General features: G+C 43.7%; 1 pseudogene; it reads left to right on the forward strand.

Annotated features, from left to right (window-relative positions):
- The first annotated feature begins 438 nt into the window (after positions 1-438).
- Positions 439-24,298, forward strand: LOC120684720 (annotated as a pseudogene).
- Positions 24,299-25,988: the final 1,690 nt, after the last annotated feature.

Here is a 25,988-nt window from a genome sequence, read left to right on the forward strand (position 1 = left end):
TAGATCTAGATCTGTAATGGGGATTTCTTGCGGGATAAATCCACCCCACCCTATAAATATAAAGGGTCACGGCCGATTGAGGTTATCTAATTGAACAAAATCAATACAAACTCTACTTTTGATCTTTTTTCCAAACTCTAGCTTTTCCAACCTCCGTTTGTTGTTCTTCCTTCGTCTTCATGACGTCTGAAGGCGTTCTAGTTGGCCTGCCGATCTTAGAACAATCTTACGTGCGCCTACCCTGACGGGGTCCCTCCCGGGTTAGCGTTCGTCGGCCGTCGCCGATTCTCACCGGTGACCGGTCTGACCAGTCCCCTAGACCGGTCTGACCGCTCCACGCAGGAAGAGCTGCATCGAGCTCTTTCTCACGCCGCACGATCTAGTGCGTTTGTGTGTTTATCCTGGTTAGCAAAACCGATCTAATCTACTCCGAATAAGATGAGCTCTAATGCCGAGATTGACAAGGACAACATCATCCCGGCGACATACGAGCATCTTGTTGAAGATGTCCGCCTGGTGCTGGAGGAGCTCAAGAAGAAGCGTGATGAAGAAGATCTACTAGCGGCGCTTGCAAGCATCAATGTCGATCGACGCGGCAAAGTCACCAAGATCAAGGAGATCGACTTCGCTTCTACCTCCACATATGCATCTACTGAGGTAACACCTGCTGCAACTGCTCCACCTTCTGGTGTTACTATAGAACAAATTCAGAAATTGCTAGCTGAGGGTGATGTTTATTGTGTTAATTGGCTTAGCTCTAAGGAAAGAGAATCGACTGGTAAGAAACCAGAGACAGCCGATGAACCTTCATCTGTTTCTACTTCTGAATTTTATGTTCCTCAACTATCGGCAGCATCTCCTACGAGTCAACCTCAATATGGGATGCCGATGAATTATTTCAGTGGTCAAACTGTGACACCTACGTACACTGATCCCATTATGAGTATTTCTGGTTTGGCCAACATTAGCCGAACAAACGAAATTGTTTCATACATACCACTAGAACTTCTCAGGAACTCAGTGCCACACATCGGTCCTATCTCCGATGAGATGTTCGACCGATATGTGCAGCGTTGGCAAAACCGCCAGAGACTAGTCAGACCGGTTTACCAGTCCGGTCAGACCGGTTCCCCCCCACCGGTTCGACCCGTCGTACCGACCAGTCCATCCGGTCAGTTTGTCCCCAACCAGTGTGAAGTATCTACATCCGCGCAGCCAAATTCCTCTAGTAATTTTGACAAAGCGCTTGCTGATTATAAGAATGATTTGGCTAATTTACTTAGAGACAGTTTTGGAGTGGATGTTAGAAGCAAAACTCGCACATATCAAAAGCCGTATCCTACTTCGTTTGACTCGGTTGCATATCTCGCTGGTTTTAGGTTGCATGAATTTGTTAAATTCAGTGGAGAAGATACTAGGAGTACTTTTGAGCATATTAGTCAGTATCTTGCCCAATTAGGAGAAGCTGGTTCAATAAACGAGTTAAAAGTGCGCTTGTTAAAAGTGCACTTTTTCTGTGGGCATGATGAGCTTAAATTGTCTCACTTGACATCGGTTAGACAATCGCGTGATGAATCTGTCAATGATTACATAAGACGATTTCACGATACAAAAAACTGATGCTTTAGTGTGTATATTGCAGAAAAAGATCTAGCTGATTTGGCTTTTAATAGGCCTGCTAATGGGGTTGAACCCACCCCAAATCCGCCCCTATCCATATTTCAAGAGCACTAACTACCACCCGCCCCGACCCACCCCGTCGGCCCAAAGCCCCAACCCGCCCCAACCCGAAGTCACGATGGAAGATGATATGCGACTTACGTGCCGATCTACTACCATAGCGCCCCAACCCGTCCCAACCCGTCTATGTCGTCAACCCAACCCGCCCCAACCCATTTCATAGTGTCACCCGTTTCCACCCATCCAATAGTACCCGTATTAAAACCCACCCAAAAAACCCATCAAACCCCGCCCCATTAGCAGGAGTAGCTTTTAATGGCTTGCACTCTCATATTAAAGAAAGATTAGAGGGCTATGATTTCTTTACTGTTACTCAGGTGCATCAAAGAGCTTTGGCTATAGAAAGCCGAAGCAAAGAATCTCAAGAATCACATAGGCATCATCGTTCTAGTGTACATGCTTTAGATTGTACTTCAGATTATTCGGACGATGAGTCTAATGATGTATATGCTGTTGAGTTTGTTTGGCCATCTCAAGCCAAACCGTTTACTTGTTCTGTTCTTAAGCCGATTCACAAAAATCGGCAAGACGAAAAATTTACTTTTGATGTAGCCAAGTGCGAAAGAATATTTGATGAATTATAGAGGCTAGATGTCACAAACTGTACCGCCGCTTGAAGAGTTGAAGCGGTGAGCATATTGCAAGCTCCATAATACTTTTTCACATGCTACTAATGATTGCAATGTGTTACGTAGACAAATTCAATCGGCCATTAATGAAGAACGATTGGTTATTCCTAATATGCAAGTTGATCAGAATTCTTTTCCAGTGCATATGTTGGAATTGAATAATCCTAAAGTGCTAGTTCGGCCGAGTCAAGCCGAATCAACCAAGGAGAAAAATGTAGTCATTGGTGATGAAAGACCTGAAAAGAAGCTGGCATTGAAAACCCTTCAAGACGCAAAAACACTCGGGGGGCAAGACAAGAAGAAGAAGGCCGACAACAAGTCGACCGATCTGACCGGCCACAACGACGGTCTGACCGGTTTGACTGGTCTGACCGGACATGGGACCGGTCTGACCGGTGCGTCCAGTAAATCTGGGAACTCCTCCAAAATCAAGACAAGGACGAGTTTTAAGGAACTCTTGGCCAAATATGAGAAGGAATGGAGTGCTCAGAGACAGAAGGGGCGATCAAACGAAGTCAAGGGTACATAATCATCGTCAAAACATCAAAAGCAATCGAGTCAAGGTAACTATACTTCATCTAGTAGACCGATTGCTCCATGGTATTGCTGGTATCCTTACTTTTACACACCCATGGATTATAGTAGGATGCATATGCATTCATATTATATTCAATATCCTCCTATGTATCCAAATCATGCATTACTACAAAGACCGATTGTTGCTAGCAATAATCTGGTCAAGCAAAATGTTGATTGCAGCAAGGAGGATGAGAAGAGCAAGAAGCAAGATTCAAAGTATTTACAAGGAGGATGAGAAGAGCAAGAAGCAAGATTCACAGTATTTACAGTCGAGGTGCTGTCCCTCAGGTTTGTCTTATACTCAGAAGCGAAGGCTGCAACGTATGCGCAAGAAGGAGGCAATGGAACAACAGGTGGAAGCCGTGCCAAAGATGTCACAACAATGAAGATGGTGTGGCGGCCCAAACAAGTTGTTTCAACATCGACTTGATTAGAGTAAGTTATAGCCGATAATTACTTATCGCCCTTAGCACAAATAATGACCGATATAATGATAATCATCGCCCTTAGACAATTTTAACTCAGAAGAATGTTTTTTGGCAAGCAAGCTTTACCAAAAAACAGTGGTGCATATGTTGGCAGCCAAAATTGGCACCAACCGGTCTGACCGATCGAGGCACTGTAGCCTGTCTGGCAGGGACCGACCGATCTGACCGGTCTAGGAGGAGTCCGAGTCAATTATGGATTTTTATAGATCTAGATCTATAATAGGGATTCCTTGCGGGATAAGTCCACTCCACCCTATAAATATAAAGGGTCACGACCGATTGAGGATATCCAATCGAACAAAATCAAAACAAACTCTACTTTTTACCTTTTCTCCAAACTCTAGCTTTTCCAACCTCCATCTGCTGTTCTTCTTTTGTTTCCGCGACGTCTGAAGGCGTTCTAGGTGGCCTGCCGATCCTAGAACAACCCTACGTGCGCCTACCCTGACGGGGTCCCTCCCGGGTTAGCGTTCGTCGGCCGTCGCCGATTCTCATCGGTGACCGGTCTGACTGATCCCCTAGACTGGTATGACCGCTCCACACAGCAAGAGCTACATCGAGCTCTTTCTCGCGCCGCATGATCTAGTGCGTTCGTGTATTGATCCGTAAAAGACGTCAACACCTATCTAGTACAAAAGATTTCTACGCTGGCACCCATGGATGCTCCCATTCACCATCTTCATTGCTGGCAACTCCACTCATCATCAGTCGCCGGAGCCCGGTTGAATCCACCTTGCCTCGCCAAGGCACCTTAGATTATGTCGAAGGAACATCGATGTCCTATTGATGGGGAAGGGAGAAGAAGAATTCATCCATCGCCACACAGCCAACATGTTGTCTCCTCCCCTCCAAAGCCGATGAGGCTGCCGAAGTGGAGAAATTGCAGAGTCAAAGCCGTTCTATATGCCATATCAACATTTTTGATGACTTGACATGATCATTATGAGGAGAGAGGAAAGAGAGTTTCATGAGATGAGAGGAGACCCTCCAAAGCCGATGAGGCTACCGAAGTGGAGAAATTGCAGAGTCAAAACCGTTCAATATGCCATATCAACATTTTTGATGACTTGACATGATCATTATGAGGAGAGAGGAAAGAGAGTTTCATGAGATGAGATGAGAGTTTCATCCCAAAAAAACCCATGTTTTTGAAAACTGGTCTAAGGTAAGGAAAAAAAAGCTAAGCACATCATTTAGTGTGCTCCATGACCATCGTAATCATATAATCAATATTGATGATTGCTTACCACAGTTACCTCGTGGTGAGTCAGCTGTTACGGCCTTGCTTATGTCCATATAAATCCTACCTTTGCCGGGCGATTTGGTACTATCGTTTTTGTTCCATTTTTTTTTGGTACAAAGGAAACGGCGTCGTTTATACTAAACTAAGCAGGCTCGTGGCCCAACAGTGCAGCATATTGTCCCACGGCCTGTTGTAGGCCAGGTTTAAATAATCCAATTTCATGATCCATTAACTTGTTATATACGTGTACTAAAGTGCCAAGATTTGGGGAGTTCCAGTGAGTTGTGGCCCCACGTGGGACCCACGCACTGTTTATGCGGGTCCCATGTGCTATTTAGGCGGGCCCACGTACTATTTAGGCGGGACCCACATGGGACTCAAGTACTATTTAGGCAGGACCCACGTGGGACCCACGTACTATTCAGGTGGGATCCACCTAGGACCCACGTACTATTAAGGTGGGATCTGCGCACATTGTTTGGTGGAGCCTACGATTCTATTAAGTGGGTCTATCTTTCAAAAAAAATATCTTCTTTCCATTATTTGACAATATAAAATATATTTAACTATTTTCTACATATAAAAATAATAATTAGACTTCGTATACTACTTTATATGTGACAGTCCTACTATTTTTTGGGTTTCGCTTTCACTTCGTAGTGGGACCCACGTGCTGTTTATGCAGGTCCCACATACTATACAAGTGGGACCCATGTACTATTTAGGCGGGACCCACGAGGACCATGTACTATTCAAGTGGGACTTGCGCACATTGTTTGGTGGAGCCTACGGTTCTATTAAGTATTATTTGACAATATAAAATATATTTAACTATTTTCTACATATAAAAATAATAACTAGACTTTGTATACTACATTCATATGTGACAGTCCTATTTTTGGGTTTCACTTTCACTTCGTAAACTCACAAAATATAATTGAACTATTCATTCATTAGTAATCTTACTTTTTTCCCTACAAAAAATAATAATTAATATAACCCAATCCATCAACTATACCTATTAATGCAAAAAAACAATTTCTAAGGAAAAAATATCTGTACCTCTACATTAAAATGCTTGAGATTAGCGCGCTCTCAGACTCTGAGCTACTATATCGCTTCACTAAAACTTATAAATTTGATTTAATACATCGATGGTACTATACATATACTAAAGCTCCAAGATTTGGAGCAACCGCATGAGCCGTGGCCCCACGCGGGACCCACAAACTGTTCATGTGGGACCCATGTGGGATCCACACACTATTCATGTGGGGACCATGTACTATTCATATGGGACCTGCGCACATTGGTTGGTGGGACCCACAATTCTATTAAGTGGGCCCCTTATCCTTTTTAAAAAATATTGTGCTTCTTCCATTATTTTAAAATACAAAATATATTTAATTATTCTTTGTATATGAAAATAATAACTAGATTTTGTATACCACATTCACATGTGGTAGACCTACTATTTTATACTTTGTTTTCACTTCTCAAACTCACAAAATATAATTGAAATGTTCATTCATTGCTAATCTATAAACTACACTAAAAAAGTAGTAAATTTCTAAAAAAAATTATATGTACTTCTGTACTAAAAGTTTGGAATTGGAGCGCTCTCAGACTCTAAACTACTATATCTATTTATTGTAACTTTTAGATTTGATTCAATAGATCAATGTGATGTTGCTTTGAAGGAATAGTAATTTCCTGTTATTACTTTAGATCAAAATTTTTTTAGTATAGACACGCATAGGGCGCCAGTTTTCTCAATTTTGTGGCCACGAACTGAAATCCTGCCTGTCACTCGGGTGAGTTTTTATTTTCCTAGTCAATCGATTATTTTATTTATCTATCTGGGCCATGCACGCTTGCCACCCAAGCCCAGCAGGGGAGAGACTGCTGCCGGCCTGCACGAATAAAAAGCCTGGCGGGCTAGACGTGGATGTGGGCCATTAGCGTGATAGATACGCCCCATAACAGAGAGGGTAAGTGGTATGGTTTGGGAAAAAAAAATTATTCCCTCACCGGTCGGTCCGGTCAAGCTCCCATTCTCTAGCGGTTTCGCATTTCGAAAAGAAACTACTATTTCAAAGCCGTGGCGGAGAGAGACCCGTGGCAACGCGGCAGCGGTCGGTGCGGCGGACCCGCAGTGGAGGAGCGGTGGCGCGGCGGATGCACGGAAGAGGGGCGGCGGGCATATCGAAGTGGATCGGAGTGCTCTTTGTGTCAGGGTGATTGGTCACTGACGCGTGAGGCTGCGGCTTCGTCGCCGGTTATTGGCTGATGGTGTACGGGGTGAAAAGGGGATTTTTCCTGAACGTTTCATGGATCGTGTCGATGTTGAAAACCACTTGTGTGCAGTAACGAAAGGTGTAAATGTGTGATTGTGCGAATGGGCTCGTTTATGGTGCAGAATGAGTGTCAAAAGGGGGAAAAATGTAAACATAGTTTATTTGACGTGTAGCTATCGATTTACTTTGCCTATTCTTCAAGGAAAAACTCAACTTTTGATTTTTTTTCTTATATACAGTTATTCTAATTAACTCCTATTATTTACTTGGTTACGACAAAGGTCCGAATGGACCAAAGAATGGCTTCATTTGATTTTCCAATTTGGAATCTCGAAAGCTACATTTTTGTTTGCTTAGCGTATAAATAGAAAAGTATGATGTCACAAATAAATCAAATAAAGCTACTGCATGCCACGAACTTTGTACTGTATGTATCCTTAGAACATCTAGGAAAGTAGCTAGGATTAGCAAGAATAGAAAAATATTCACTGGAATAGACACATACAAACTTAATAAAAAAAATGCAAAAATGAAGAAAGGGCAACTAATCTACTCTGTCTTCTGTATACTAGAATCTTGGGACATGAATAAGTATGTCGCTATACGTGTGAAAATTGACATGATACTTGTGGGGAAAAAAGGCTAAACACATTAGAATTTCAAGTATAATCATTAATCCTTTAAGGTGATTGCTTACCACAGCTTCCTTTGCCAAACGGTGTGGTACTAAACTAATCAAATATGAACGCCCAGGCTCGTGGCACAACAGGCAATAACTGTTCCACGGGTTACAGTAGGCCCAACAACCCAGCATCATTATATCCGAATTCTGCACCAAAAGATGACCAGCGAGTGTGATGTGGCAGGCCATTTCTGGCCGTCAGATCAGTCGGGCGGATAGCATAAATCATGTGAATTTCAAATATTTGAAAAAATATTATATTTATTGAAAAATGAACCAATCTAGTGAAGTTTCACAATCCACAGCCCCCCCCCCCCCTCCCCTCCGAGCTTAACTGAAAGCAACATGCAGTCTGAGACAGTTTTTTTGTAGAACCTCCTCAAATTTTGCTGAAATTAACCTGTAGTCCATCTTCGGCCACTTCACAAAGAAACCTCAAATTTTCATAAAATGAACCCACAAACCAACCCTTCTCTATGTCAACTTACATAATAGACCTCATTTGCTCACGAAATTAATCTCCAGCCTATTTTTGTTCGTTGCTTCACAAAAGGAACCTTATTTGCCCATAAAATTACTCCACGCTCCACCCATACCCAATGACACGTTATTCTGAAAAAAGAACCTCCACATTTTATACAACTAGCCCACACAATCTGAGACCCTATCTTTTAAAGAAAAAACATGCGAACCTAATACACCATTTCTACTACTTTATAAATGAAGTAACACCGCAACATAAGATCCTATTTTGCTAAACAAATCATATCTTACGACTCTTTTTCTATAGCCTCTCATGGTACCTCCATATATAACAACATGTCGTTCTATATAACCCCTACTTCTTTAAAGAAAATATCATCCTATCTATTAATTGGCAAATATCATATCTCAAAACCGAATTCTCCTCCTTTTGAAATTGCATTAAGTTATCGGCGAATTATGCTCCGTCTTTCCTAATAAATAACTTTACACTTTTTCCACCATAATAAATATAACAAAACAATGTCATAGTTCCATTTCGATATCTAAAAGAGTACATTACTTAATCAATAGCGTGGGCACAGTAGGGTGCCCAAAATATATACCAAATGCAACAATAGACCGCAGATCATGATACCTATGTGGAAATGGCGAAGCGACACATTTGTCTTGACTATGTTGCTACAAAAGTTGTACATTTGCTATATACAAAAACTGTTACTCTACGCATGAACTGAAGTCTATATCAACTGCAATACTATGACATAAAATACAGGCCTTGCGCGGCAAAAGCCATTTAAGTATACTGCTAGAGATGAGATGTGGAATTAGAGGAAATGCTGAATCAAATTAAGCTAGAACTAAGAATCGATATCATCGCCTTTCTGCCGCCACTCTTCACATGTACTCACTCCGTCTTGAAATGTAAAGCATTTTGCTTTGTTTTAAGTCAAAATAGTTTAAGTTTGACAAACTTTATAGAGAAGAGTATTAGCATCTAGCACATCAAATAAGTAAATTATAAAAATATATTTCATATTAGATCTAAATTATTCTCATTTGACATTCAAAATATTATCTCTTTTTTATAAATTTGGTCAAACTTATAACAGTTTGACTTGATAAACTAAAATGCTTTCCATTTCAGGAGGAGGGAGTAGCGTGCTAAAGCTCACAGTAAGGAGAAGAGGAAAAAAAGCTAAGCACATCATTAATCATTAAGTGTGCTGAATGATCGTTGTAATTCATATAATCAATATAGATGATGGCTTACCACGGTTACCTCGTGGTGAGTCAGTTGTTACGGGCTTGGTTATCTCCATGTAAATCCTACATTTGCCAGGCGATGTGGTACTATTTTTTGTTTCATTTTTTCTTTTTTCTTTCTTTTTTCTGGTACAGAGGGAAAAGGCGTCGTATACTTTAAATAGGCTCGTGGGCCAACAGTGTAGGAATTGTCCCACGGCTTGCTTTAGGCCCAGATTTAAATATTCCGATCTCCTGCAATTTTGTGGTCACGAATGAATTCGTGCCAATCACTTGGGTAATTTTTATTTTCCTCGTTAATCTTTTTAAGGGTATTATTCCACGTTTAAAAAGTGTTTCACACAAAAAACATCCAAGTATGATTTTGTTTTGAAGATTTAATTGCAAGTAACACAGTGGTGTAGTCGGATTTTGATTTGGACATACGATTTTTGAAAATATAAGTGGGTGACACCTTGACTGCTAGTCACACGTGTAACTCCTAATAGACCACCAAGAATCTAGTGCTGCACCTTGCCTGAGGGTTGAGGCTAGACGTAATCATCCATCAGTCGGATCGGGTCAAAAAAATCCGATGATTTTTCCTTCGGCCTGTGCCGGACCTGACCATCGGGCTAAACTTTTTAGCCCGAGCCTGACCTTGGACGTGGTCGGGTCGGGTAAAATCCAATTTATCATGTATAATTGTAGGTTTGGGTCGGATTTTTTTTATTTCAGATTAAAAATTTCAGCCCATATCGAGCCTGACTTTTATGGTGGGTTAAAATTTTCGGCCCGAGCCCAGCCTATACATTCATTAGGTCAGATCGGGTTTTTTCGGATGAGTTGGGTTGGGTTTGTCGGGTTAGACGGCCCATGATCATGTCTAGTTGAAGTGTGCTTCGATGGAGCTGCAGTGAGCTTGCTCTTCATCAGCGGCGGAAAAGCGACGGTGTCGCCGATTGATGGGAGCTACCGTATTATCCATAAGTTATCTTGTGTTTGGTTTTTTTTTGACAAGCATACCGAGCTTTATTAGTTCAGAATCGATATATCGTTTATTACAGACTCACGAATGAAACTAGGGGGCTCATCGTCCCAGATACAATTTGTCTTTTATTGCAGAGCTCTTTTTGCCAGCTAATGTGCAACGCCATTTGAATCTCTACAGCAATGCTCTATAGAAATCTCCTGAAACCAGCACCAGAGAGTAATACATTCATCATAGATGGATGATAATTCTATTACCTCGGATGCTCTGTGCCAACAAGAGACCTTCAATGCATATGCTTCAGCCATAGGCGCATCTATCACATGGGAAATAAAGCTATGTGCAACAGCGATCACTCCCCCCGAGTGATCTCGAATTACAACCCTTGTGCTTCCATACCCCACATCATCATCAAAAGATGCATCAACATTTACCTTAATTATGCCTTCTGGAGGTTTTTGCCATCCCGTTCGCACCTTTGCTTCCTTCTTGGATGCTAGCTTATAGTTTCTGGTTAGTGCAGCAATTGAGAGGGCCGATCTAGAGGGTCTCTGAATATTTTCACCATGAACAAATTGCCGTCGCTCCCACCAGATGTACCAGGCCCCACTTAAGATGATTTCTGGTAGGCCAACATCCATCAAACAGACTTGCTCACCTTTCCGAATTATCTCCTCTAGGACGACCGAACCCGATCTGTCGACGTCAATAGACTGGGCAACCAAATCCAGACGCCCAAAGCCTTCCAAACCTCCCTTGCTTTGTCACACGTAAAGAGTATATGTTTGATATCTTCAGCTCCATTGGGGCATAAAGGGCAGCCCCCTGTGTTTCCTATATGTCGGTTTGCAAGGATAGCCCGGCCTGGGATCATTCCATGAAGAGCTCGCCATCCAAAAATCTTAATCTTCCCCGGAATCTACAGCTTCCATAGTTTCTTCCACACCTGGTTTCTCCCCAGACCGCCAGCTTGCAGGGCATGGTGTCTCTGCCCAAAATTTTCCTCCCATTGACAGTGATATGCTGATCGGACTGAAAATAATCCATTCCGGTTGTGATGCCACGCTACAACATCCTCTCTCCCACTAGTTATAGGGATTTGTAAAATCCGTGATGCATCAACTGACCAGAAAATGGATCTCACCAAATCTTCATCCCACGTCATGTTTACTGGATTTATAAGCTCATCAACAGTTCTGATAATATTATTCCCTCTCGGTGTTAAAACCTTTAAGTTGTGTCTCCCTGGTATCCAATGATCATTCCAAATATTTATCTGGGTGCCATCTCCTACTCTCCATATATAACCTTTCTTGAAACATTGGAGCCCAGCCATCACACTTTTCCATGTATATGAACTTCCATTTTTGAGCTGTGCATTAAGCAATTTTCCGTCAGGATAATATCTTACTCTAAGTACTCTTGCACACAAGGAATCTGGTTCACTGAGTAATCTCCAAACCTTCTTTGCAAGCATTGCCAGGTTGAAAGAATGCAAATCCCTGAAACCCATACCTCCTTTCCCCTTCGTCATACATAATTTCCACCACTCCTGCCAATGAATCCTTCGTCGTTCATCGTCATCACCCCACCAGTATTGGGATATGGCCGTTGTTATTCCTTTACAAATTTCCTTAGGAATTTTAAAGACCATCATCACATACACTGGTACAGCTTGAGCAATGGACTTTATTAAGATCTCCTTTCCTCCCATGCTTAGTAGCTTTTATTTCCACCCATTAATTCTGGAAATCACTCTATCAATTAGGTGCTGAAAGCAATCACTTCGATCTGCCCCTACTAAAGTTGGCAGTCCCAAATACTTATCATTCAAAGCTTTTGTCATGATATTAAGGCTTTCACATACCTCCCTCTTTTCATTAATATCTGTATTCCCAGACAAAAAGATGCTAGATTTTGCCTCACTAACTTTCTGCCCTGAGCTGTCACAATATCTAGCCAATATATCTGCTAAGCAGTCTGCATTCTTCTTGTCTGCTTTCATGAGTATTAATGAATCATCTGCAAATAATAGATGTGACACCATAGGAGCCTCTCGACCAACTTTTACTCCCTCCAAATCCCCTCTCTCCTCAGCTCGCATTAATATACAGGACAAGCCTTATGCAACAATTAAAAACAGATATGGAGACAATGGGTCTCCCTGCCTAAGACCCCTTGTAGGAGTAAAAGCATCAGTCTCCATGGAATTAAATCTGACATTATAACGAACTGAGGTAACACATGCCATGATTAGCTTTATCCACCTATTATCAAAGCCAAACTTCGCCATAAATTTTTCCAAGAAACCCCACTCCACCCTGTCATAAGCTTTGTGCATATCAAGCTTCACCGCACATAAACCTTTCTTCCCCTTCTTCTTGTCTAAAGTATGAATACACTCATAAGCAAGCAAAATGTTGTCTGTAATTAGTCTACCGGGAACAAAAGCACTTTGATGGTCGCTAATTATTTCCAGTAGAATTATTTTCAGTCTACTAGCCAACATCTTGGATATTACCTTATAAACCACATTGCACAAAGAAATAGGTCGAAATTGAGCTACCTTATCAGGGTTATCAACCTTTGGGATCATGACAATAGTAGTATCGTTCCACCCACGTGGGATAGTAGCATTGTTCACTGCATCCAGGACCTCCTGCACCAAATCATCTCGCAACATGTTCCAGAAACGCTTGAAGAAAATAGCGTGTAGGCCATCAGGTCCTGGCGCTTTCAGATCCCCAATACTAAAAAGAGCCTTCTGCACTTCTTCTCTCAAAAAAGGAGCGTTGAGAAGCAATTCATAGCTGGTGTGACTTTCCTTCTTACATCTCCTAAAACTGCCTCATCAATAACAGGTATGTCTGATGTGAATAGTAAAATAATCCTTCACCATTTGATTCATAATACCTTGATCCTCATGCCTGATCCCTTGGTCATCCACAAGACCTCGAATCATATTTTTTCTCTTTCGGTTGGAAGCAAAGTGATGGAAAAAATTAGTATTCGATCACCGTGCTTTAGCCAGTTTGCTCTCGCTCTTTGGACCTAGAATATCTCCTCCTGTTCCAGCATTAACTCAAGTCTAAGGAGCACCTCCTTGCAGCAATAAACTCATCCGTCATCGGTCCTCTCCTCAGTTTTTCAAGCTCCCATTTCAGATTTTTAATTCGGTGAACTAGCTGCTTAAGAACATCATGATCCCACTTATGCAAGTATTCGTGGACTTTGTTTGCCTTCATCATAAAATTGGGTGCTTGTCCTTGCGCACGAGCTCGTGCCCATGCTGTCTGCACCACTGAAAGCATCTAGGCCCCTAATTCGAGTTTTGGTAATTAATGACAACGGTTTGTGGATTAACGATTTCAGTTGAGATAATGAGTATAGGTTGATCCACGGATGAAAGAGATTTGATTGTGAGCGTATGGAGTTTTGGAGATGATGAGCAAAGCTCAGGCTCAAGGCAAAGGTATAAAATAGGGCTTTTGTATTTTACCGGTCACAAGGCGTTTAGTGGATGAAAAGTGACCGAATTTGTTGGATAGATAGCCGTACTATCAAGAGGGGTTGTGTACTCATGCTTGACGGGTCTTTAGTGTCATTTTGCTCAAAATGTCTAGTTGCATGCATGAGGGCTAACGGCGTTTTGAAAAGATTTGAAAAAGACTAGTTTGAAAGGTGACTGAGTAACGGCGGACAGTCCGCACCAGAGGGGCGGACAGTCCGCGACCATTCCAGAGAGCTTGCAGAGTCTCTGGTGGGCTCGCGGACGGTCCGGCCCAGGTGGGCTGACGGTCCGCCACTGTTTTTCAAATGTGTACCAGAAAGGGTGTCTGTCTGGTGTGAGCTTCAAAGTTGAACGGCGGACAGTCCACCCATGGGGCGCGGACGGTCCGCCGGCTAATCTCAGGTTTGTACCAGAGAGGATGTTTCTCTGGTTTGGGCTCAAAAGTTAAACTGCGGACGGTCCGCTCCTGAGGCGCGGACGGTCCGCAGGCTAATCTCAAAATTGTTCTAGAGACGATGTTAGTCTCTGGGGGGTTGGAACTCTTAACTGGGGACGGTCCGCCACTGGGGCGCGGATGGTCCGCCAGGGCTTAACGGCTAGTTCTGACATGCATTTATTGCACTCTGACTCACTGGTTTATAACTGCGGACAGTCCGGTTTTTGAAATGCGGACGGTCCGCGACTTCGCAGAAAAGAGTGTAACGGCTAGTTTTTTGAGGGGTGTCTATATATACGCAATGCCCGGCCATTGGGAGGCGCTCTTGGCCATTTGGACAGCATTCTTGACACATTAGAGCTAAGGCATCCCTCTCTCACACACACTTGCTTAGAGATTGCATTCTTGAGAGTGTGAGAGCTTCCTAGTACATTGCATCAAGAGTTTGAGCTTTGTGGCATTAGGGAAACTTCAAGCAAGCGTCATCAACTTGTTACTCTTGGGAGTTGCCGCTCCCTAGACGGCTTGGAGAAGAGGATTTCGTGGAGCACCTCCAAGGAGATTGTTGAGGAGCCCCGATTTCGGTTGTGAGAGGTTTTGTGCTCACCTCACCGGAGTGGTGAAGAGCAACTCTAGTGGAATCGAGGTGTGGAGCGGTTTCTTGATTCAAGCCGGCTCAAGATCAAGAGGTTCTTGATAGAGGAGCGGTTGATTCTTGGAATCCACCTCAACGTGGATTAGGGGTGACCGGCAAGTCATCGACACCACGGGATAATTTCTTGTGTCAAGCTTGGTTACTTCTCTTGCTCACTTTAATACTTGCTTTTACTTTGAGCAATTTACTTTACTAGAGCTTGACTTGTCTCTTGTCACCTTAGATTGCAAACCCATCTAGAGATAGTAATAGCATGACATAGGGCTTTTCCTTTGTTTCTATTAAATTTCTCTAGTGTTGTTGGATTTAGATTTTAAACCGCCTATTCACCCTCCCCTCTAGTCGGTGTTCTTGATCCTACAACCACCTCTTCCACTGTTTCCTCTTTCAGCCACCTTGCTTCAAATCTCCTCGGTCCATGATAACCTGGCCTCGAATAATCCTTCAGATACTCTGTACTCATAACAATCGGTCGATGATCCGATTTTATAGTTTCAGCTTTCACCAATTTGGCATTTGGGAATTTGATGCTCCATTGAACATTTGCTATGCCTTGATCAAGACGTTCTATAATCCTCCCTCTTTGCCAAGTAAATAAGTCACCAATATAGCCAATGTCTGCCAAGCCGCACTCCTCTAAACAATCATGGAATGCTTGCAACTGCCGCTGTGTTTTTGTTCTAGGTGATATGAGGTTGAACAGGCTTTAGAAAAAATGCAAAAAAGGGTACATAAGGGTGGAATAAAAACAAAAAGATGACCCCCGACCCCCTTCTTTTTCATAGTGAAAAAGAATTTTATTAAAATCACCCAATGCCAGCCAAGGAAGAGACTCCCCATTATGTAGTGATCGGAGAGCTTTCCATGTTCTCTCCTTTCGATCCCAATTTGGTTCCCCATAAATCCCCGTCAATCTCCACTCCTCCACATCTTGAATCACAACATCAATATAGTATTGTGATATACCTTTGCATTGGATTGCTACCTCCTTTTTCCACATCAAAATCAACCCTCCACTGCGGCCATCACTTTCATGAATCAGGTAATGGTCGCACCCCAAGCGCTTCTTTAATTTTTCTGCCTTTGCTTTTGCCGAATGTGTTTCAGACAGAAACAACACATTTGTTTTTCCCACTTCTGGACTTCCAGGAGCAAGCGAACTGCCCGGGAACTTGCCAGCCCCCGATAGTTCCATGCCAAGATTTTCACTGTGCCCGGTCGCTCTCCTTGAAGGAAAGTGCCGATCTTGCATTATGGATTGTCTTCTCATTATTATCTCCACCACTCCTCCGAGGCCTGTTCTTTTCCTGTTCCTTCAGAGGACTTATGATTTCCCCATTAGTTGATAGATTTTCTAGTAGGTTTACTCGTGCTGCCACCTGTCCACGAGTATCATCCTCAACCCGCACATCCTCCTTGTCCGCCTCCTCTATCATTGCCACATCCATCTCATCCACCTCCCCAAAACTTCTTCCTCCTCTCCCAGCTCCTCTCCCACGCCCTCTATTACTTCCTCTTCCTCTACCTCCACGATCCTCTCTTCCAGTTGAGACTATCGTTGAGAAAGAGATTTTCAACCAGTCACCCCAACCACAGCTTTCCTTTGCATGAACGCCATCACCACACTCTGTTACATCATGCCCCATGCATCCACAGAAAAAACAGAAACTTGGAAGCTTTTCATATTGCACAAGATATTTCATTTTCTCTTTTAGTGTGATTGGAACCACACGCACTAGGGGCTTCCCCAGATCAAGCATCACCCTAGCCCACAGATATGGCGTAGGGTTAATCTTCCCTTCATTCACCACCACCGTGATTAAATCCCCAACTTTCCATGCTACTTTTTTCGCTAACTCCTTCATCAGCCCCACCGAGACCCCTTGAATTCTTGTCTATACTGGGATTTTGTCTAATTTATAAGATGTCACATTTGAGAAACCATCATATTCTTCCATGACAATCGCTGCGCCTCTGAATAACCATGACCTTCCTTCCATTACCCTCGACCAATCTCCTAGGCAGTTGAGTTGAACCAGAAACAGGTTCGGCTCCAAGACCTTGAAAGTTACCTCTTTTGCTAGAGCCCATGTGTTTCTCAGCGCGCTAAAAAAGCGCAGCGTGGCTGAACGGCTTAGTAGTGTGAACCCTAAAACCATTGGATCTCCTTCACAAGCTCCTCAAATTCCCCAGAAAAATCAAGGTCCTCCTCCTCTTCCCCTTGCAGTTTCATGTTCTCCTAAAACGTCTCCAGATTCTCCATGCTTCCCTCTTCCTCTCTTGCTATCCCCTTGCCCTTCTCCTCGCCGCTCCGGCTTGCCATCCTCAAATCTTCTAAAAACGAAGGTATTATTAGACTCCGGCAAAATTGGCACCGGAGGAAATCAGAACCCTCAATTGCGTTAGGGGAAGGAAACCCCAAACCCACAATTAACGTGTGGGATGAAAGAACGGAACTCAAACCCTAAGAGGCGCAGTCCCCTAATGGGAAGAGAGATTGGTCGATGGCACTGAAGCGGCTAACCGTCTATATGCGGTGTCCACCGCCGACTGGGAGTTGGTGGGCGGGGCGTGAGCGCCGGGATCGGAGTGATCATCGGTGTTGCAGGTCCCGGGTTGCCGGAGTGGCAGCCTAGGATGGACACGGGATCACGATCGCCATGATCGCCTTGCTAATGCCAGACCAGCGCCAAAACCTTGACTTGTCCTATTATCTTGTGTCTGTTTGTTGCCATGGCTCCAGACACTGACGGAACGCCAAAACAATCTCTTCACATGTTCTCCCTCCGTCCGGTAGTGTAGGGCGTTCTAGTATTTTGTGCACAGACTAAGGAGATAGTCAAATGACTAGAATTACCCTAAGTATTGCCTGTTGGGTTGATTAATTCCTCGCAAGCTGTTGAGCACCCGCACCAAAATCAAAGGAGATTTGCATGCCTTTTATTACTTCCTCATCCCACAGAAAACAATATTGGAACTAAAGTAGAATATATTATCTCACATGCGTAACAATTATAGTAAAATAATAATAGAAAATAACCGGGTTTCCTAACTAAATTATTACCTTATGCTTAATAATTTATATAATAATATCAACTAAATCATGTCGTACCTACATCTAAAAAAATTTATCACATGTATGTATAGCAAATAATATAACAACTATATATAAACTAAATGGGTTATTTGGATTGGTACCATTACAAATTTCACAAGTTGGAAATATACTGCTACAATTCATCAAATTGGAGATATACCTGTAGGATACCTCTTTCCCCTCTTTAGTCCCACCCGCAGCGTATTTATTGCATGTATTTTCCCGTATAGTATTTTCCCGTATAGACATTTGTACCCCTCTCTCAATCCACCGAACCCTCTCCCAAGGCAGGGGCGCAGGCTGCCCTCTCTGCTGCCGCCGTCGCCCGACTCCCTGCCGACCGCCGCCGCCCAAATTCCCTGCCGACTCCCTGCCGAGCGCTTTCACAAAGGATGGCTTGCGCCGTGTTTGGTTGAAAAAACCAAAATTCCAAAAAAAAATTCCGGCACCTGTATAGAGACTTAAATCTAGACGAAATAAAAAACACATTGTGACTATTGTCTGTAAATGGCGAGACGAATCTAATGAACCTAATTAGGCTGTAATTATATTTTTTGTTATCGAACACCACAACATTTCTGCATAGCCAAACAGGCCAACACAAGACTGCCGCTCCCAGAAGTACTAGTGGCTTATATTCTTTAGGAATTCCATTGAGCCAGCTCCCAAACATTCTTTGCATATTACAAGGTTTTGGTATACCCCAGGCCGCATAGACCGTAGCCCATACCATTCTCGCGAAACGAAAGTAAAAAAACAGATATTGTATCATTTCATTTTCATGATAGAAACAATACTGTTGGTTCCTCTACCAATTATGTTTTGCAAGATTATCCTTTGTAAAAATAACGTCTCGTCTAAGATACTAGAGGAAAATTTTTATCTTGAGTGGGGCTTTTAATTTCTATATTCTCTTATTGAGGTTAGAAATGTTTTGATTGATTAAACCCAGATAATGTGATTTTACCGAAAAAACACATGTCTGGTCCAAATTCCATTTAAAGTCATCTCTTTCTTGGCTGAGAACGATAGTTGATAGCCGTGAGACAAGATTGTTCCACATCACCAGCTTATTGCCAATTAGATCTCTACGCCAGGAGACGTTAGGTATCTGTGTACTTAGTACATCAGCCACCGTATCAAACGTTGATCACTACTCCATGTGCTCGCCGGGTTCATCTGTGACTCGGCATACCAGGTCACCTACATCGTGCGCGGCAGTCATCGGTGTCCACGACACGCGCGTGCTCCAGACCCACGCCGAGGGAGGGTGCCTCTTGGTCGTGCCCAGGTTCTTCATCGTCTCCAAGATCGCCGAGACCGGAATGGAGTGGTTCTCCATCCTTAAGTCAGTCTCAGTGGGAGTTTTATGGGCACAATTATTTAGACTAGGAATTAGGTAACTGTGCCAGATGGGTTTCATGGTGATGAAACTCTCCTCACATCCCATAAAACACCATCTTTCTCTCTCCTTGACATGTTAGTAAAATTGATGATATTTAATGCATGGTATGAAACTCTCCATAAAACTCCTATTAAAACTGACCTTAGTCATCAAGAACGTGGAACGGGGGTGTGTTATGAACGATGATGGGAGAGAGTGCTGAGGGAAGCGGCGGCGGCGCTACAGTACCCGCGGCGCTACAGTACCGCGGTACTGTTCACGAGATGGCGGCTGCGAGGCGGGAGCAGCGGCTAGGGTTTTGGGTGTTGGGAACGCCGGCCGCGGGGCTTCGCCCACGGCCGGCAAGAGGGAAGGGGTTTCCTTCTAATCTCTTGTTTGATTAGATTGATACATCTCATCTCCTTATATAGAGAGGTTTACTTAACCCCTAATGGGCTAAGGCCCAATAGGCCCTTGACACCTCTAACACTACACCCCAGCTGGACATGCAGCTTGTCCTCAAGCTGCAATCTAACGATGACGCTAACAATGACTCTAGACGCAAACCGAACTCCTAAGAACAAGCCTATTACATCTCGGCTTATTTTAAATAGACTGTGACTCTTTATTTTTGACGACTCCTGAAGATACGGCGAACACCGTCCGCGTGCTGGATCTATACGTATGTCGCCGCCTGGATCCCATGGAGACCATCGGAACGAGAGAGGAGGACAGGTATCGCCACTGGAAATTAGTCGCAACAGCGACCAGCGGAGACGTCCTCGTGGCGGTCGGTGACAGAACGTGATGGCGCTAGGCGATGTGCCTCCACCGATGACAAGGAGGAAAGCGCCTCCCCTATCACTGCGGTAGAATTGGAGTTCGCTACCCAGCGCGCGCTTGAAGACAATGGCGAGTTGGCGCGAGTGCTAGCGGCCTTCCGACGGGACAAGGTCGCGCCCCCATTTGCCGAGGTCGCCCCCCCCCCCATTGCCGAGGTCGATCACTGTCAAAGCCGCCTCTTGCATCTCCAAGCGCATCTTCTGCAGCCGTCGCCGTGCTAGAAGGCCGCGAGCTGCAGCCTGCAGCCGCACCGCCGCCTGGATGAATGAAGCCGCTTGGTCATGTTGCTCCTTGCGCATCACGTGGACGAGCCGTCGCGCCAAGAACTTGCGCGTTGCCGCTTGTAGGTGCACGACCGCCTCTCTCTTTCGCTCAAGTTGTATCATCTCCTGGAGAGCGGCTTGTATCTGGACTATTGTAATCCTTACATCGGCGCACAGATCCTTGGTGCTCGGCAGGGTCGGCGAAGACGTTGGGGGTGCCGTGGACAGCGTGGCGGCGGTCGTCGATGAAGAACTCGCCAGGGTTGTAGATCCGTACCCTGGCATCCCATAGGCCATGGACGCCGCAGGGGCCGACGTCGGCGGCGGTTGAAGGCGCGACTCCATAGCGGTGATGCGTGCCTCCATGCGCGTCTCCATGACGCCCAGCTTCGCCTCCATGTGCGTCTCCATGTCTCTCATGCTGCTCAGCAGCTTGGTCATCTGGGCGGCCAGACCCTCCATGGTTGGCGGCGGCGGTGGTGGCTCGGACTTCGTCGCCTGGCATAGCTGATACCAGATTGTTATGAACGCTGATGGGATCGAGAGGAGAGAGTGCTGAGGGAAGCGGCGGAGGCGCTACAGTACCCGTGGCGCTACAGTGCCGCTGGTACTGTTCACGAGATGGCGGCTGTGAGGGCAGGTGCGGCGGCTAGGGTTTTGGGCGCTGGGAACGCCGGCCGCGGGGCTTCGCCCACGGCCGGCAAGAGGGAAGGGATTTCCTTCTAATCTCTTGCTTGATTAGATTGATACATTTCCTCTCCTTATATAGAAAGGTTTACTTAACTCCTAATGGACTAAGGCCCAATAGGCCCTTGACACCTCTAACAGGGTGCGTTCCACGTTCCTAGAATGTTGTTCCAAGGACAGGAACGGAAATATTTTTGTTCTCGCAGTGTAAAAATCCATCACAAATGCCGTTCTTCCTCGTCTCTCGTTCCTCGATCCGTTGTTTCGGAAACTTCCATGACTATGTCTCCATCATTACAGCTCCCAAGTAATTTTTTGCTTCTTCCTTAATTATCTAGTGCAGGTTCGGTGAAAAGGGCATTGTGGATTGAAATAATCTCTAGACCTTGTCTTGTATGCAGCCCGATCTTTAGCCACTCGGCGGGGAGGACTTCGGTGTGGAAGGCGATCTCGCAGGCGGCGCTGGAGGCGTCGTTCAACACCACGCCGGAGATGGAGAAGCTGTTCCGCTCCAAGAGGCTCGACTCGGAGATCTTCTTTGCTCCCCCCACAAAGTGATGAAGCAGCAGGACGTGCTCTGCTGATAGCAAGGCTGCCCATCCATCTCCAAGAGTAGTACGTGCTCCCTCTTCCATGACTTTATGTCATTTGATTAAGAACGACATTAGATCCTTTAGTTTGTTGGGGTGTGCGTTGATGATAATATATTCAGTGAAGAGAAATATAATGATCAAGAAGACGATAAATTGGCACTCATTTGCTACTTCACTTAGGATATAGGGTTATATTGATCCATGGTTACAAAAACGTTTTTTGTAAACTATACCCGAGCATTTTCTTTGCCCTCTACACCAGAATTTTTACAACCGGAACAGGATCCTTAAAATTTCTAGGCTAAATATCTAGGCCCTTTACCGCAGCTAGATATCAAGTATACAACAAAATAAAGGGAATGACTCAAAGTCAAAGCACAAAAGTGAGACTAGTCATGATCAATCACCGATATACCGGTGAACACGAAGACTAGTCACGATGGACGACTTTTTTTTAGATCAATCACCGATTTACCGGTGAACACGAAGACTAGTCACGATGGACGTTTTTTTTAAAAAAAAAGAGTAAATTGCAGCCATCATACAACAACTTGGCAGATGGGTGTAAATTGGTCCAACAACTTGTAAAGTGCTCAATTTAGTACAATAACTTGATAGCTAGGTGCGGATTGACCCAACAACTTAAAAAAATATTTAATTTAGTGCAATAACTTAGTAAATTGGTACATTCACAGTCCAAATATTACACGATAATATATTTGCCAACATCAAGTCCCAATAAAAAGTATATTCACGTCGGAACGTATTATTGGACCGTAGATTTTTGTGTCGCAATAGACACTAATAATTTTATTGTTAGAATAAATTGTTATATTAAAAATAATATATTATTTAACCACCATTACAACAGCAACATATTAAACAAAGTAGATGACCATCAATAATTCTTAAATTTAATAAATGGAAATTATTGATGGTGATCCGGAAGTTCCTTTTCAACTATGTACAATTTCTATTAGTTCAAATGCAAACAAATTTTAGAATTACACCATTAGCATCACTCAAATACTGAAGTCGATAAGAGAGACCCTGAAACCTTAGGTTTCTTCTGCGCTTCTGCTCATGTATTCAACAATGCTCATGTTTGTTTCTATTTATTTAGCTCATTTTTCCTTTCTAACGAATATATGAGGCTTTAAAAATATATGTTCCATGCTCCTAAAAGGTACCAATAGTTTGTATCAACGTATTGGTTTTTTAGTTCAACAGTGCATATAATCAAACATATCGGAAATAGTGTTGATGATTTTTTTAATATTGAATATCAAATTAAATAGTTTTAATTAAATCACTATAAAAATAATTAATGTAAAGACATAACATTAATTTCTAAATAGTGAGAGTTTTTATCCTGGCCAAATACATTGCCACGCAGGCGCAACACAAAAATAAATGGTCAAATAATATTTAATAATTCGTCCTAACATGAATATACTCTTTATTGAGACTTTGCGTTAGTTACATTGCTGTGTAATGTTTGTACTGTGAATGCACCTATTTGCCAAGTTATTGCATTAAGTTGGAAATTTTACAAGTTGTTGGACCGATCTGCACACATCTGTCAAGTTATTGCACTAAATTGAGCATTTTACAAGTTGTTGGACTAATTTACACCCACTTGATAAATTGTTGTATGGTGAGTGCAATTTACTCTTAAAAAAAAGGCTTAGGGCACATCATGTAGTGTGCTCGGAGGTAGGAATTCCTACAACTAGTAGAACGAGTGAACGACACTAGTGTGTTTGTAGGAAGACCAAATTTTCATAATCGTTGCGATGATTGTTGATTGCTAAACCACGGTTGCCTCGCGGTGACACCACCACCCAGGTGAAAGCTTATGAACCTGCGACCGTCGGCTTCGGATTGCGATGTGGCATTAAAAAAAAGTCTAAAACGAAGCGTGTTGCCTTGACTTGACTAGGCCCAACTGAAAATGTTACTATAGCGCCCCAGGTCTTGGCAGCCTAGTCATGGGCCCCAACACCTCGCCACGGTGTTGGTTGGGGTGTGTATTTGGCAAAGGCCGGAACTGAAAAAGGTATTGTGGATCGAAACTCTAGATCGTGTCTTGTGCAGCCTGATCTTTAGCCACTTGGCAGGGAGGACTTTGGTGTGGAAGGCGATCTCGCCGGCGGTGCTGGAGGCGACGTTCAACACCACGCCGGAGATGGAGAAGCTGTTCCGCTCCAAGAGGCTCGACTCGGAGATCTTCTTTGCTCCCCCCACCAAGTGATGAATCGAAGCAGCAGTGCTCTGCTGATAGCAAGGCCGCCCATCCATCTCCGGCACCCTGATTTAGACGATGATTAGAGGATTTAGAGTCTTTTTGCGTCAGGTTATTAATTAGATCCTTCATATGCTGATCGAGGTATAATTAGTGTTCCCATATATTTCAATTTAATTTGCTGCTCGATGCAATAAAAAGCTTGAGATGGAGGAAGTTTCTGAAGTTATAATGGTTGGTGTCTTGGATGCCTCTTGCTCCTGATTGTTCATCAAAGACACACCATCCACATTAATTTACTTGCCTTCTAACACCAATTAAAGTACAGACAAAGTGTTTTCCTTTCGGATCAAGGAGCCTGTTGTGCCTGACAGTGCATAGCTCCTCTTAATATCTGCATAGTAACTTATAGCCATTCGATCGATGATTGAGTTGTGTGAAGCATGCAAACTAATTGTTTCTAATCTCATGATAAAACTTGCATATTATTAGTAATAAAGGTATGTTTTGAGAAAAGAAACTAATATTGTAGGTCAAACAATGCAGTGCTTACTGAGGTTTGAATGTTTGGTTGAGTCAACATATCTAGTTATGCATGTAAAAAAACCAAAACGCTTTGAAAAATGGTTTCGAAGTTTTTGCTGCAGCCTATTCAGCTGATATCCTTCTTAAAATTTTCTTATGAGTAGGTTTCTATAAATAAACAAACAAACAAAAATTAAAATCAGCATCAAATTGATTCTGCGAACTTTTAAGTTGTTTGGTTAAGGGCCATTCTCCATGCAAGTGTCGTATAAGTTCAATTGCATTAAATGATATGCCACATGGGCAAAAGTGATGACATGACATTTAATTTAATAAGAATAGAGTTTTATGGTGATGAAATTTGATGTACATAGTACCAAGAGCCATGAAACAAACTAGAATGAAACTATAATGCTCGCTTCACAATTCAATTCAGCTCTTAATCATTCTTAGTCCAAAAAGTATATAAATATGAGCTCGGTCCTTTTAGAACCGGATCTTTAAATTTTCAATTTTCTAGACTAAATATTTACACCCTTCACCGTGGCTAGATACCAAGTATATAACAAAATAAAGGGAATTAAAATTTGTAGACTAAATATTTACACCCTTCACCGCAGCTAGATATCAAGTTATATAACAAAATAATAAAGGGAATGACTCGAAGCACAAAAGTGAGATTAGTCAAGATCAATCACCGGTGAACAGACTGCAGATGATTCAAAAATAATAAAAAATAGCTTAGGGCACATCATGTAGTGTGCTAAGGATGTAGGAACACCCTACAACTAGTAGAACGAGTGAACGGCACTAGTATGTAGGAAGACCAAATTTTCAGAATCGCTGATTGTTGATTGCTAACCACGGTTGCCTCGTGGCGAAACCACCTCCCCGGTGAAACTGAAAGCTTATGAACCTGCGACCGTCGGGTTTGGATTGCTCGCTGGGCCTGCACCTGCGGCACGCCGCTGCTCGCTGGGCCTACGCCGGCGCCGCGCGGTGGCTGCTGGCGCTTTGCCGGCGGCGGCGGCGTGGGGTTCCGGCTCCCCTGGCGGCGCTGGCGCGTTGGACTTCATCGGGCACGCGTCGGGGCGGCCGCCCTTGCCGTGCCTCGCTCTGGTGGGTGTGCGGCTGGCTTTGGTGGCTGCTTGCCTCCGGCGGCTCTTGCAGCCATTGCCGGTGGTCCCTCCGCTACCACCGCCGCCCGACCCGGGGCTGGCCGTCGCCTCGCACGTGCCTTCCTGTCTGCTGCTCCTGGTGGCCGTGGGCGGACTCCCCTATGTTGTGGCGGCGTTGTTCAGCCCTCGGCTTTGGAGAGGGTTTGAGGTGGAGGCGAAAGCCTCACTGTTGGAGAAAGGCTTATTAGTGCCGG

This window comes from Panicum virgatum, chromosome 8N (genome assembly GCF_016808335.1).
Source record: "Panicum virgatum strain AP13 chromosome 8N, P.virgatum_v5, whole genome shotgun sequence".
NCBI classification, from domain to species: domain Eukaryota; kingdom Viridiplantae; phylum Streptophyta; class Magnoliopsida; order Poales; family Poaceae; genus Panicum; species Panicum virgatum.